Below are 14,122 nucleotides of genomic sequence, written 5' to 3'. Positions count from 1 at the left end.
ACGTCTTTAGGAGCTGCTACGGCCGAGAAGCCTGGCCCGCTCGAGGTTGGCCCAACATTCGGGACGCTTGCCGGTCCGGCATCAAGACGAGATCTTATTGGTCAACAATCTGGACCCAACAGCCAATCATGACCCAGTATTGGCCAAATGCCGGTTGCCAATGGCGCATCCAGAACGCGTCGGAAATTCCAGAAAGTTATAACCGCTTACGCTATATATACGAAGCGCTGTACAACTGTTCTTGACTTCGTTTTGGGCATCAATAGACCTTGTGCACCTTTGGTGGTTGTTTTGACGTGAACGCTAGCTTGGAAGGCTCAGACCGAGAACTAAGCTGAGGAATTTACCGTTTCTACACATGCCTAGGCAAGTGATGGCTACTCTCATCCACATATATGAATCCATCGTTATAATGAATTTGATAGATTTTGTAGCTTTCGGGAAACACAGGTTCTATTGTCATTCTGTCAATATTCGTTATCCGCATTGTGTTCATTCTTTCACAGACAGTGCATTAACGCGTAGGCATAGCCAGACTGGCGGCTGATTCAAAACTTTATTTCGAAACTGAAAATGAGTGTCGACTAACCAGAGATGTTCTAATCTAGCTAACATCCCGCACTTGAAGTCAGTCTAATTTGAACCTTCTAATAGCTGTTTTGTTCTTCGACGAAACCAAAAACTTGCATACCAGTTCGGTTATCACGAATGACCCACTGGAATCCCAGGTGAATCTCTCGTTTCTTCTCGTTATTCTTCAACTGAATGTTCTGCATCGGGCCGTCTAATGTTTCAGTTGACACGATATTAGACAAGTCGCAACAAAATCTATAAACATAACGTATTACCCATGAGGTTGTTGAAAACTTTTCGACACGACCCACGCTTGGTTGAGGAAACTTCGGGGATTGTAGCCACTTGATAAGCCCTAAGCAGGGTGAAACCGGTCGTGGGCTGTCAAAGAGTTTTCAAAAACCTCATGAGTAGTGTGTGTGGCTTCTGCTTTATTCTTGTTGCGAAACATTAACAGTGCGAATCTGGCGGGTCTCTAGAAAGATATGCACTCTCGATTTACCAGTTCTCAGCTGACCAGCAACTTGTAGATCAGTGGTGTAGTTTTATAGTACCAGTCCGACATGCGTTCGGAGGCATCACTAGAGATTTGTACTGATTATTCTAAACTATGGTTAAACAGCTGTTTTTTTAGTGCAGACTTCCTTCACTTGCAGGCTGAAAACTCGACTAAAATTTCAAAATTTTATTGTACTAACGCGAAGCTAGTAGTGTGCTGGCTCTGTTACCAGTTAATCAGATTGATCAAGCTACCCCTTCGGGAATGAGCTATGTGTGTGTTGGTGCACACATCCAAGACTTAGATGAGTCTTGGAGGAAACTGCACGTGTACGCGAGCTGCAATCGACTGTTTTTGTGAATAATCTGGAGGATTGGATGGTGCATCAGTTTAGGCCGAGTCAACTCACCGATGTATACGAAAAACTTGAAGCTGTGTATCTTCGTGCCAAACATCAGTCAAGCGGAGAAAAAACAGGACTAAATGCAGGAGGCTTGTATATCGTGATAGTACAAAAATACACTGGGTAGTTACGTCAAGGCAAAGGTGCACATGGTCATTATTCTTCATGTGCTACCCTTAAAAGGAAGAAAGCCTTCGCTGCGGAGCTATTTGTTGGAAAATGCCAGCTGACCAGTTACAGACTATTGGACAGGGAAGCAAAACTCTCATGTGCATCTTGTTTACAAAAAAAGTGAATATCCATCCTCTCTCCGAACTTTTCTGGATATTCATTGAGTGTTGTTCAAATCCAAGCAAATGCTACAAAGCGACTTCACAAATTCCGTGATATATCTCACTTTCCAAAAGACGCAAAGCGGATTTACGAGAAAACATACTACTCGCATGACTTCCCCATCAGTAGTATCAGCGCTACACCCTATGTGAGGTGAAAACACATTGGAGGAGGAAAATGACTGGATCGAATACAATAGAAGAGAATGAAACAGGTATGCCAGATGCCGAATTCTTTGGTCTCACTTGAGGTGAATAGAAGAGACACCACGTCGAATGTAGCCAAGAATCGATACCATAATTCCTCAAAGACTACAAATATAAAATCACAGAGGACAGCAATTAGGCCAAAAGCTTGATAAAAAGAATTAACGTTATTTGCAGACTGACAAAAGACATGCACTTCTTGTGGGCTGTTGTAGCAAGTCATAACGGATGAAACAATTGTTGTGTTTTGAGGAAAAAAGTAGTGTTCTAGCTACGGTGAACCCATCTGTAAGTTGGACACAAGTTGGGTCTCACTCAAACCGATTGTCTAGGTGCCCCATAATTATTAAGTTCCACATCACTGTAGACGGACCAAAGCAGTAGGCCTGTGTGTGGATTAAACTCCACCTGGACACAAGCCAGAAACACACGAATAAGCTGTTAAATTTTATCACTTTCTAACGTAACAAGCACGAGTAGTTTCACTTTTGAGACAGTTGCTTGTTGCTTCGAATCCAGTCTTTCATATCCGAACTATCGATGCTGACTTTCTGTAGCATTTGAATTACACTAATTTGTTCGGACTTGAACGTTAAGAAAATGGTGACTAGTAGAATGTGCTCAGCTGCTGCTTTAAGTGTGAAATTAGTGACGTCACAAAAGATCAAGTGAGGCCCTTTTCACAATTTTCCGTCTTTCTTAGTCGCAGGATTTTCTCGTGATGAAGTATGTCTTATTCTTTAGAACTCAGGTCTCTACTATCCAGAGTGTGAGCGACAACTGCCGAAAAACTGAAAGGCAGTGAGCTGAACTCATCCCAGCGACCTCAGTGTGCTATCCGCTAGTTTAGAAAAATCCTTATGGTTGCATTATTCATCACCGACCTACCCTAATCCGCTGACGCCAACGAACGGTCCATTCCAATCCGACCCGTATATATGAGCAGTGGTCCAGCTTGTTTTGTGCGATCATTCCTTGGAACAACCGCCCATAAAGCGATGCACCACTGTCATGATGAAACGAAATTGCGCTTCATCAACCATGTTATTCCCAAAGTGAAAGCATATGACCGTTTGCCACACAGTCAGCTTACTATCAATCTGTCTTCATTCTACATAGAGAGTGTGACATCAAATGACGGCAGGAGTGAATGAACCCATGTCGGTCGCTCAAAAGTCTTTAGGCCACCGTTTGATCAGCGAATGCATTTGAAGGCGCAGGACTTTGTGACACTGCACAAACCAACATGGCCTCTCCGAAGAGGTGGATCGACAGTGCGGATTTAACCGATGATCCACTTAGATTTCTCCTGTTGATCTCTCTGTGAACTTCGCGCGTACACATGGACGACGCGGAATAACCAGTGCACTTCGCGCGTACACATGGACGACGCGGAATCCACCGCAAGTACTGAGGTATGGTCCTGTCCAACCGGCAAGGTGATTCGCGGGTACAGATGAGGTAAACAGGTTGACATCGAAAGTAAATGGGGGAGTAAGCAAATGAATGCTGGAATTAGCATGAGGGCCATGGGGGAATATCTGATATCTTGGTCCGATTCGGTGTTAACCAATGAACAATCACCTACTGCTTGGGAGTTTCTATTAGCCATACAGTAGCACTTGGAATAAACTAAACTGGTCAGTAATTCATTCAAATTAGACCTTCCTGATGTACGAAAACCAATCTGCATGAAAAGTCCTTGGAGAAAGATGTTCAAATCTGTTTTTCGGGTGACCACGCATATCTTGAGCGTTTAATTTTGATTGGATTTATCTAGTCAACTAATGCTTCCGGGACTTATTCGATTTTTTCCAAACCGTTTTGCCGTTGTGTGTGATTTTCTAACACAAACCATAAACCAAAATAACGAAGTGAATCGCTATTGGTCCGCGTCTGCCGCCCATGACTTGGCTGCCAGAGTGGATAGGACTGGAGAGTGGCATTTCATTGACCCGGGATCGAATCCTACATGAGAACCCTCAAGTTATCTCCCTACCTCCACCTTGGTAGCTCTTACACATGCTACGTCACATGTAATTTGGGAGGATGAGGCCTGTATTTTCGCGTGTTTGTGGATCCCAACGAGACTACTGACATTCAACAGAGAGGATTTGTGAATATCTGATTGTTACAAATGTTAACGAGGTGACGAAAAGAGCTGAGCATAAATTTCACTCAATTTTGTAGGTGTTTTGGAGAAAAAAACACGCACATGTTTCCACGTCAGCGGTAAAACATTGCATGTCCGTGTGTTTCTCCCAGTTTTACTAATTCTGTTGTGTGTGTGTGTGTGGTTTCGGCTGAATGATTATGAGGACGCGGTTCAGTGAGCGCTGGGCTCCCGGATAGAAAAAAATGATGATGATGTTACGCAATAGTTTCGGAATAGTCAAATTGTCAAAAATTTCTCATCGTGCTGTAATCGTCGTCTGGTCATCTTCATCAGAATAAGCAAAAACAGTGTTCCATTGTCATACAACCAAAAAGTAGAGATGAGGCAAGAGTGCATGAGGCAGGACTATTATGAGCTTCTCCCACCTCAAAATGTTTCATCAGACAAAGGAAAAAGAAACTGACAGCCGGCTATTTCGAAATCTGAAAAAAGGGTAGCGCCCTCGTAACGGTTGCCTTCTCAAGGATGAATTGTTTATGGTAACTCGTCATGCAATAGCAAGTTTCAATCGTGAAAAACTTGCTAGTAACATCAAAAACGTATACTGTTGTTGCTATCCTTTCCCAAAGACCTCCGCAGGCGCACTAACACCAAAAAACTGTCTGATTCTGCCTTTATTGACGAGTGGGAAAACTTTCGAGCTGAGCAGAAATCCGTCCTTTCAGAGTTTTAGATGGAACGAGTTGACACATGACCGTCTGGGCATATCACTGAAGTAGAGTCACCAAAACTTGCTCACATCTAAAGGACGGAACCCAAGCAACCAAAAACCACGTGACGTACTGGCAGGATTATCTTTTTACTTGCTACTACACATAAATCAACAAAGCTAATAAACAACACCGAGGCAGTTTTGTCTGCTGAGGTTCTCCGAAGTGCCCTGAATCCACCCCAAACGGATGGTAACGTCCCCTTTAACCAATCGACTGCATGACTTAATATCCCCACATCAAACAGCAATAACATTTGAGCGGTATTCAGCGTTGATTTACTGTGTTGTTCGAATGTGACTGACTGATTGGCTGTTTCTCCATTCCCCTACCGCCGGCTTTTTTATCTAAGAAAAACCGTGTCGAACTATATAAACCTATCAACTGTCTGTCGGCATTTTCCGAAGAATACTCTGTTTCTTCAGCGCACTAGAATCAGTTGACTGTTCAAGAAATGATATATAAACAAAAATAAATAAGTTGGACAAAGTAGGACCTGTCTAGTGATTCTTGAGTTTTCGTGAAGGAGAAAATATCAACTGCGTGAGAAACGTCGTTATTGCTCCCTAGATGATGCTCATGACAACTAGGGTTGTGGAATAGGAGGAACGCGAGCGGTGTTATTTTTTTTGATAGGATGAAATTATAGACGCATTTACAAAACCTTGGTTACAGCCACCCCCCCCCCTCATTCTGACATTTTGGTCAAAGAAGTCCTCTAGCACTGCCCTTGTCGATGTTTTGGTTGGTACAGTTCTGAGGCACTGTATGGTTAGTTCTTTTTAGAATTCACTTCAATGCCATCATACGTTTCCATCATTTCCCAAAAGATGACAATGTGCTTTGTTACAGATGACTCTGTATCGGTCCTTGCAGAGGGCTGGGACATCATTTTCTCCCGCTTCCGTTTTTCATAGCGGCTGAAAGTGGCGATCTACGGTTGCAATCTGGGTTTCTCTATTCTTTTCCTGTCAGTCTGACCCAGCTTTCATAACATCATGATGAAGGCACATATCTTCTTTTTTGGCACACCTACGCTCCAAGAATTTCCGCATCCCGTAAACTTCGAATCGCCGCAGAGAATGTGGATTATTATGACGGTTTGTATGTTGGTAGACGTTGTAGTTTAGACATCTCGATCTTGCATGCGTCCATGGTTGATCAGAGCATCCGTAGTTTGCAGAAACACTACAAACGCCGTGTGAGACGATAGACTGTCAAGCAACAGATAATCCGAAAAAGGTAGCAGACTGTAAGTTGCTGGATAACAACCGATCTTGATCCGGGGAACATAACGGCAAACTACAGCAGTAAACGTTGTACAATGATAACACAACCTTGTCTTACCACTCTTGTCACTGAAACTGATTAAATCAATACAGGGTATCAGAACCATTTTAGAACATTACCGGCCAGAATGCAAACCCGTTCTGCTTGATGTAACACTACGTATAAGTTTGAGCACAGCTTTACCGCGTTCCTTCAATAGTTTTGTCTTTCCTGGGTCTGGTCAACTTGTTTTAGTTCTCAATTTTCCATTAACCTTATTTTCAAATTGAACGCACAGGGTTGTACATATTTGCACTCATTCGCAACCTAGTTGGACTTAAGTGGGTCTCATCTAAATCTTCGTTTACGACCATTCTAAATGAAATTAGTTAGGATAAAATATCTTTGTTGCTGAACCAAATGTAATATATTTAATTGCACAACAATCGAATTCTCAGCCGATGCATGGTACCATCTAATCATTTTCCAGTTTCACTTGATCCAACTGACTAAATTTAAGACAAGCAATAATAATGGTCCGAATTTCCCACACCCCTGTATTCCTATCGGTTGTTCTAACATTGAATTTCAACTCTGCTGTTAGTTTATGGGTTAGTTTCTATCGGAACAATGCAACTTCTTATCTCACGAGAAATCAAGTGATTCGTTTGCGCGCATTTTGAGAAATTACTGTTCCCCCTGTGTGGTCTTCGTAAGGACATTATCTGCCTTAAAGCATCACAGAGGTGGGGTGATGCGGCCAAGGAGTAGACAATGAAACCGACTTAACAGAACGAGATTCTGGAACCGGTGGGATTCCTTTAATTTCGTGGGGTTGGGGTTCTTATCTGATATGTAGCCTAAAAACACGGACTGAGCGTCTAATTCATTCCAAGACGCACAAGTCCCTTCCATTTTCTCCACACCTACGCCCCATTTCAAATGAGGCCAGGCTTATCTTCAAGTCAACATTGCGTCAGGACCTATGCTGAACTAATCCAATGCAGGCCGTTTACAGTCTGACCACAGGCACAATCAAAGGTTTTACACTCATGCTTCCTCTGTCTCCGGTCCTAGATAACATCAGAGTACTATCCAAATACAAGGCAAAATACTGATGCGTGCAATTGGAACGGAAAAGGCTGAAGCCGACTAACTACTTCTTTAGACCATAGTTCCATCATCTGATTCGGAATAGCTAGATTAGATTTTGGTTTTTAATCGGGGGAGGCTGCGGAATTCAATAAGAGTAGTATCGACGTGTCGTAACTGTGATGGTTCTGTGCCTTTTAACGTCAGGAATGAAGGTCTTCAAAGCGTTGAAAGAGTTTTTCACTATCAGATGTTTTCAGACATTGACTGTTCACCAAACTCTCTAAGCTGGTTTCCTTACTTTGTCCGTGTCTCATTGGGCTTGATTAATCAACTCTATCCTTCCTCTCAGTTCCCACCAATTATAGCCTACATCAGTTGTGCACGGTTTTGAATGGCACAAGTGGTTTTTAAGTACATTCTGAATGTAACTTCAGTTTTGTTTATCCAGATAAAAAACTACGGTCCTAGTTAACTTTCTCGGTGTTTTCTGATAACGTTCTCGAACACAGTGACTGATAAAGCTGTCTTGGAGCATTGTTCCAGTCTGGTGGATGCGTTGGGAACTACTAAGACGAGGTTCCAGGAGTCCTACAAATGGGTTTGCCCATCAGCAATTGATCTGCTTGCTAGCACGTGGCCACATGGCAAGGTGTGTCGGTTTGTGAGTGTACCGTTTGCTAAATCAGACAGTTGCATGAATCGCTGAGTAGATTGTAACAATAGTTGGCATAAAAGAACAAACGCGGAAGCGCTCATGACAATGATGAATTACTGAGAGTAGATTTGCATCCAGATGGTATCAAGTTCATCCAAGCTGATCACAATCATTCAATAAGTTTCCTGTGACAAAAGCTGTTAGTTGTCGGGCTCCATTTTTGTAGGAATCCGTGGGGCTACACTAGCTGCTATTCCGCTCCTCAAACCAAAGTCACTCAAGCAAAAGTCACAAAGAAGTGGTCTGACAAACAGCAGCGAGTTCAAGTACAACGAGTTATGGTATTACGGGTTGGTTTTGTGGCCAGGCATTATTATCTTCTGAGATAGGAGGGTGGGGGAAGAAAGGTACCTTCTCCAGTATGGTCACGTTTGTGAAAACCGTGATGCTCCCTTCCGCCTCGAATGGGCAGGTGAGAAAAGGTAAGTCATTGGAACCCGCGATTTAGGGTCGTCCGACTGTTGTCCCCTACTACATACGGTTGGAACGCAGTTGAATCTTACTAAGGGCCCGATACGGCTTCAAACGCGTCCAACATGAGTTCATGGCTGCAGTCGGAGTCCCTTGTAGAACCCGGAAACTCGCTTCCTTGCCACTGAGAGTGCTGAATCAATGGCCACAGAAAAGGATACCGGAACAAAAACTCAGATGTTGATTATGGGCGAAAGAATTGCATAGAGAGCTCACGACAAGTTGCGGCAAACGGATATCTTGCTTCAGTTTGTTGGCTGAGGAATACCGTCGGTTCTGACAGTATTAGGGGAAGGTAACGTTCCGTTTTATTTTCACCTGTTTCACACATTTCTCAAGCTCAGCGCTGGTTCAGGTGTCAGTCATCACTCGAGGAATATCAAATGTGCTCCGTTCATGCTGAAGTATCAGTTCTACATAGAAACGTCCTGATCTGTTGAGTAACAGACTCCTATCGGCAATTCTGTATGCCTTTTGACGACTGACATCCCTCATGTATAAGAAACAGGCTCAGGAGATCTTACTGTGGTGTTGAAGGCACAGAGGGACCAAATAGACTCTGGGCGTTTACTATTCGCTCGCTGGAGATCTGGTTATCCTAAAGCCGTTTAGAAAGCCGAGGATGTGGTGTTGAGGTGAGTTGTACACTGTGCATTGGAACTGGAGGGGGCAGCAATGCCTATCAAAAACAAGGAGAAATATGTAACTCGTTTGTGCTTTCTGTACATGCCTCAACAAACTGCTTTGCGAACGTCGACAAAGACGAGACATACTACGTGGTTTCGAAGTTTCTATAAACTGCAGCAGGCACATACGCGACAGCTCTAGCTGGTAACATGAATGCTCAAATTGTACGAACTTGTAACAGTGAGAACCAGTTGGGCAGGATAGTTGGCGTTTTTTTAATGAGAACAGGCATTTGTGTTATATTCCTTCGGTTGTGTGTTTACATAATGGCTCGTTTATTATAAACACGAAGTCTCAACACAGAAGGATACATCGTTACTTGGACACCTTCAAATCACAAGAAACTGCGCTAGAAATTAGCACACATGACAATTAGCTGTTGACGATGATCTTCCCTTCGGGAACATCCATTCTTTAGAAACACACCCAAATTCATCAGTAAGGACTAACCTAACCATTCCTCTCCCTACCCTGAAGCAAAGACCTGTTCTTCAGCTCAAAGTATCTTGTCCACGTGACAACGGTCGATTACGGAAGTGTAAAGTTTGGATGTTTAATCTGCTTGAAGAGCAGTTCGGGCAGAAAATGCTGACCGAGTTTCGTGAAAGTCAATGGGATGTCATAATCACAACCTTTTAATCTACCCAAACGCAACAGAACTGTTGGTGGATATCCAAGCGACCTGCTTTGTTCATCACAGTAGGGAAAAAAGTCCCACCAGAAAGACAGTTTTACGATGTACAAAGACCCACTAAAAGACAGTTAAAAAAACGACCATTAGCATTGGTTGGTGAGAGAAGCCGAGGGAGTAGAACAGACGTTTGCCAGTGGAACTGGCCGTGTTTTATTTCAACTTATCCAAAGTCCAGAAGCAAACTCCTCCAAGGGAATATGTTATCCATTCTCACATCTGTCTTTTGGAGAACACTTTGAAGACGGACTCAGTTTGCCACATCTGTCTTTTGGAGGAGAACACTTTGAAGACGGACTCAGTTTGCCTCCGGCTTTGTTATCCATCAGTCTTGGTGTTGGAACATCGCAAAATTCCGATACAGTTTCCCAATAATTTAGTTTACCCAAATCTAACACGACGTGGTTCCTTTTAAATTCCATGACGTGAGAGTTTTTCTAGTTTGATACGAGCTTTGACATCTACGAGAAGGTGGCCCCTTATTAAAGTCAGCTTCACATATCGCTCTCGTGTTCACTATGTCACCGAGGTCATCCTGTCCTGCAATGCTGTAGCTGACTGAGTGCCCGCCCCCCACTTATTTAGTCACGAGCTTTGACATCTACGAGAAAGTGGCCTCTTATTAAAGTCAGCTTCACATATCGTTCTCGTGTTCACTATGCTACCGAAGTCATCCTGTCCTGCAATGCTGTAGCCGACTGAGTGCCCGCCCCCCACTTATTTAGTGAGTCCGCGTTCCAAGCGGTCTCAACCCCAAGTTGAACCACACGTCTGTTACTGGAGGTTGCAGTGTGGCACCCACCACGATTAAGCGTTTACCGCTTTATTTCATTGATCGAATTTCATAGCGTCCCATTATCTTCTTACAGGTTTTAAAGTGTTGCAAATCATAGTTCTGAAGTGACCCAGCATAGAAGGAACCCTATGAAGGTGTACACCTTGTCAGATGAGTTACTTGGTTGAATAATTGGTTGTTTTATTCGTCTTACTGCGATGAAAATGCGACGGGGAAATAGGCACCAATAAGCCAATCAAACCATGTTATTTATGCACGGAATAAGATTCTTTCATCCTCAAATAGAAGCACAGGGGTTCATCCACTACTGTTTGGTTAATTTGATCCATAAACTTCTGCTTTCTTGCGTTGTTCTATTCTGGTAGAATGTATGGCAACAGTCGATCCCATTATCAGTTATTTTAATCTCGCCGGAATCTGCGAAGCGTAGTCCGTAAAGTTTGACCTATTTCACAACAAATACATTGCGCGTTTGGGTCATCTCCATCCATCCATGTTCAGAAAAGTCGTCATGTTCGATGTTCCAGGTCGCGAAAGACGTACGTTCCTGGTCTTTCAAAGATCTTTCCGCGTGAAAAAATAATATTGTTCGACTGCTGGAACAAGAAACAGGGATATACTTGGGTACCATAACCTGGGCTATCATATTGAAGGCCTGGTACACAAGGTTGTGGAGGACTAGCTGAACATAAGAGGGCCAGGATAAGGACACAACATTCAGGCTCTGTCAGGGCGCGCCCAGACAGAGGAAAAAGCACATATGCACAGAGTGACGCATCCCCAAGGTCACCATCGGTTCGACACGTCCGGAAAGTAGGTGAGACGGCGGCTCGCACCAAACACGGCCTAGCAACACACGACCAGCATAGTGGGCCTGAGAGTGTTCACAACTGGAACACCACCATTGGCTGTACGGAGCGAACAAGTGAACGACCGTATTTGGCCAATTAATCATCCTATGTATTTACGCAGACGCTCTGTATGTTTTGTCCTGGCAATACAGCCGTGTCCCCAGTTCTCTGTCTTCTCCATATCGCGTAGTCTGGCAGGCGCAGTGCAGGCGTAACCCCATAGCTCGGCCACCGCACAACACAACAGGCTCTTAATACTACTGAGTACCGGACCCTTGATTTTTAAACGTAGTTTGACGCTAAGGTACAACGCACCGGTACGGGAAGCCGTGTACGGGCTCTAGAGCCGACCTTTTCTAGCGGCCTAAGACAACTAGATTTTCGGTTTCATTGCGCTCCATACTGTCAGCATCTTGGTCCCCGTCTCACAGGCTGACGCAGTGGTTAGTCGAACATGGCGACTCCATAAATTTTGCACTCAGTATCTCAAACAACAAAGGCCCCTAATTTATGGATTTGTTGTTTAGGCATTGATTCATTGATTACTGCTGGAAGTTAATTGCCAACATCGGCTAACAGATCAACCGGCATCTGACCAACAACCAATAACTTACCGAATCTACAAATATTTCAACACACTGCCAACATTTCGGGGGTTCTGCGATGAAACCGGCCCCTCCATGGGGCACCTTGATCTGTCTCCACACATCAACATCTCTACTTCCTTCCTAAATGTCGGTAAAAATGGAAGTCTGTTACTTGGATCGGCAAACGGGTCAATAGCCACCTGATCAACAACCAATAAGCGTACTCGATCTACCAATTTTTCAGAATAAAGCCAAGCTAATTACTCTCTATGACGTTTGGCTTCTTCCAATTTTTCTAAAGCCACTAACGTTATTTATCGCTTTTCTAAACTGGACAGTTTGCGCCAGAATCACACTAATTTCGCGTTTCTGCACCTCTTGGATTATGTGCACCGAACGCGCAGCTCTTGTTCACTTGCATACTTACAAACAATTAGATGGTGTTGCGATGGGACCAGTACTTATAGATATATTCGTGGACAATCCTGAGCACAAGCTCATTTGGAAAAATCCCGAAATTTGTCGTATACCGAGGGTATGTGGACTACCTCACTTCAGGAACAAGCAGGAGGTTTCCACCGCACAATTAACAAAGTTCATATAAACGTACAATCAAGCATCAACGTTCAAAACGATGATAACCTTTAACGCCCTCCTTATTGGATAACAAGGTGGCTCCGTGTACAGAGGTACACCTAGCAAGCACTGTGAATGTATTTCAAAATCATTGCGCCCTTATAAAAAACCATGCCCTATTAAGAACCCGAAAAACAGATGCCTATCGATCTGATTGTATACGTGAATGCAGATGCATCGGAAGAAACTATCGGGCATTTTGGTGTGCGATTAATGGGATATATCTAAATTAGCTAGTAAATTCCAAAGATGGGACCCCAAAATTGCTCTCGCAAAACACCCACTGTACCGTTAGAGCCAAACGAATCAATATCATTCGCATTTTTAGAATGGTTGTTTACCGAACACCATTGCACCTGTCATTTCTCGTGGTTGCAATCCATATTTATGGGAACAAAAGCAGGAAAGATTTGACGTGGAAGAACAGTCACCTTTCATTAGTCAGGAAGTACACAATACACCATACCTTTCCGTAACCCCTCATGAATTTCGCGTCTTTTTTATTACTTTTTCTGGCCGACAAAGAAGTACGCTTACTTACGTTCGGGCCACCATCTTTCACATTTGTCAGTCTGTAATTTGTTTTAAAGCTTTGGTCACAAGACCATGCCATCAATCGTTTTAGGCGCCCACCGATATCAGACGATCACGTGACTTGTTTCTGCTAATACGGATTGCCAGGACATTCTGAATCTCATCACATTTAATATGAATTCGGAACCTAGTATTTATATCTTGTTCATTTTTATGTTAGTCTACACAGGCTGTGCTGGAATGTCATCGCACAAAGCATCTTACGAATGCGATCGGGCTAATTTTAACCTTATTAGAAGGTGAATGGTTCATTTCCTGACCCTTTGTTTTTCGGAGAACGTAGTCTCGGTGCTTCCACAAATATACGGAGTGGAGTTGTCCGAATAGAGGTATCACAGACCTGTTGCAGCGATGAGCGCAGCTTTAGGTCGCAGAATTCTCCGCATTGACCTTTCTTGCATGGTCGGCAGTTCACTCCAGTCCACCGAGGTTGCTACCTTTCGAGAGAGACCACTATTAATGTCTCTGCTCCACGACATCTTTCCTCAAAAAAACCAGAGTACGATTTATCATTTATTTTTGAAGAGCATGGTCACAAACATAAAAATTGAATGCAAGCGATGAATGCGAAAGAGTAACAGGAGAATATGGGAGAAAAGAGAGAAAAGTCTCGTTTCAGAAGAGCTTGGTAAACAATCGGTAGATTTTATTTGGGCAAAGTTTCGCTTTTGGCACGAAAGCTTCATCAGGCCAAGTGAACAGGTCACAAAATTGGCCAGGTTATAAGACAGACGGGGAACCAATCAGTAAGTCCTCTTCACACTAGATCAGTGTTGAGTGTCAATTAACAACTCTTGTCGCCTAGCGTGGGTGTCAAAATCTTGAATTGG

This window comes from Opisthorchis viverrini (assembly GCF_000715545.1).
Source record: "Opisthorchis viverrini unplaced genomic scaffold opera_v5_26, whole genome shotgun sequence".
Lineage (NCBI taxonomy): Eukaryota > Metazoa > Platyhelminthes > Trematoda > Opisthorchiida > Opisthorchiidae > Opisthorchis > Opisthorchis viverrini.
Note: the sequence above shows the minus strand (reverse complement) of the source record.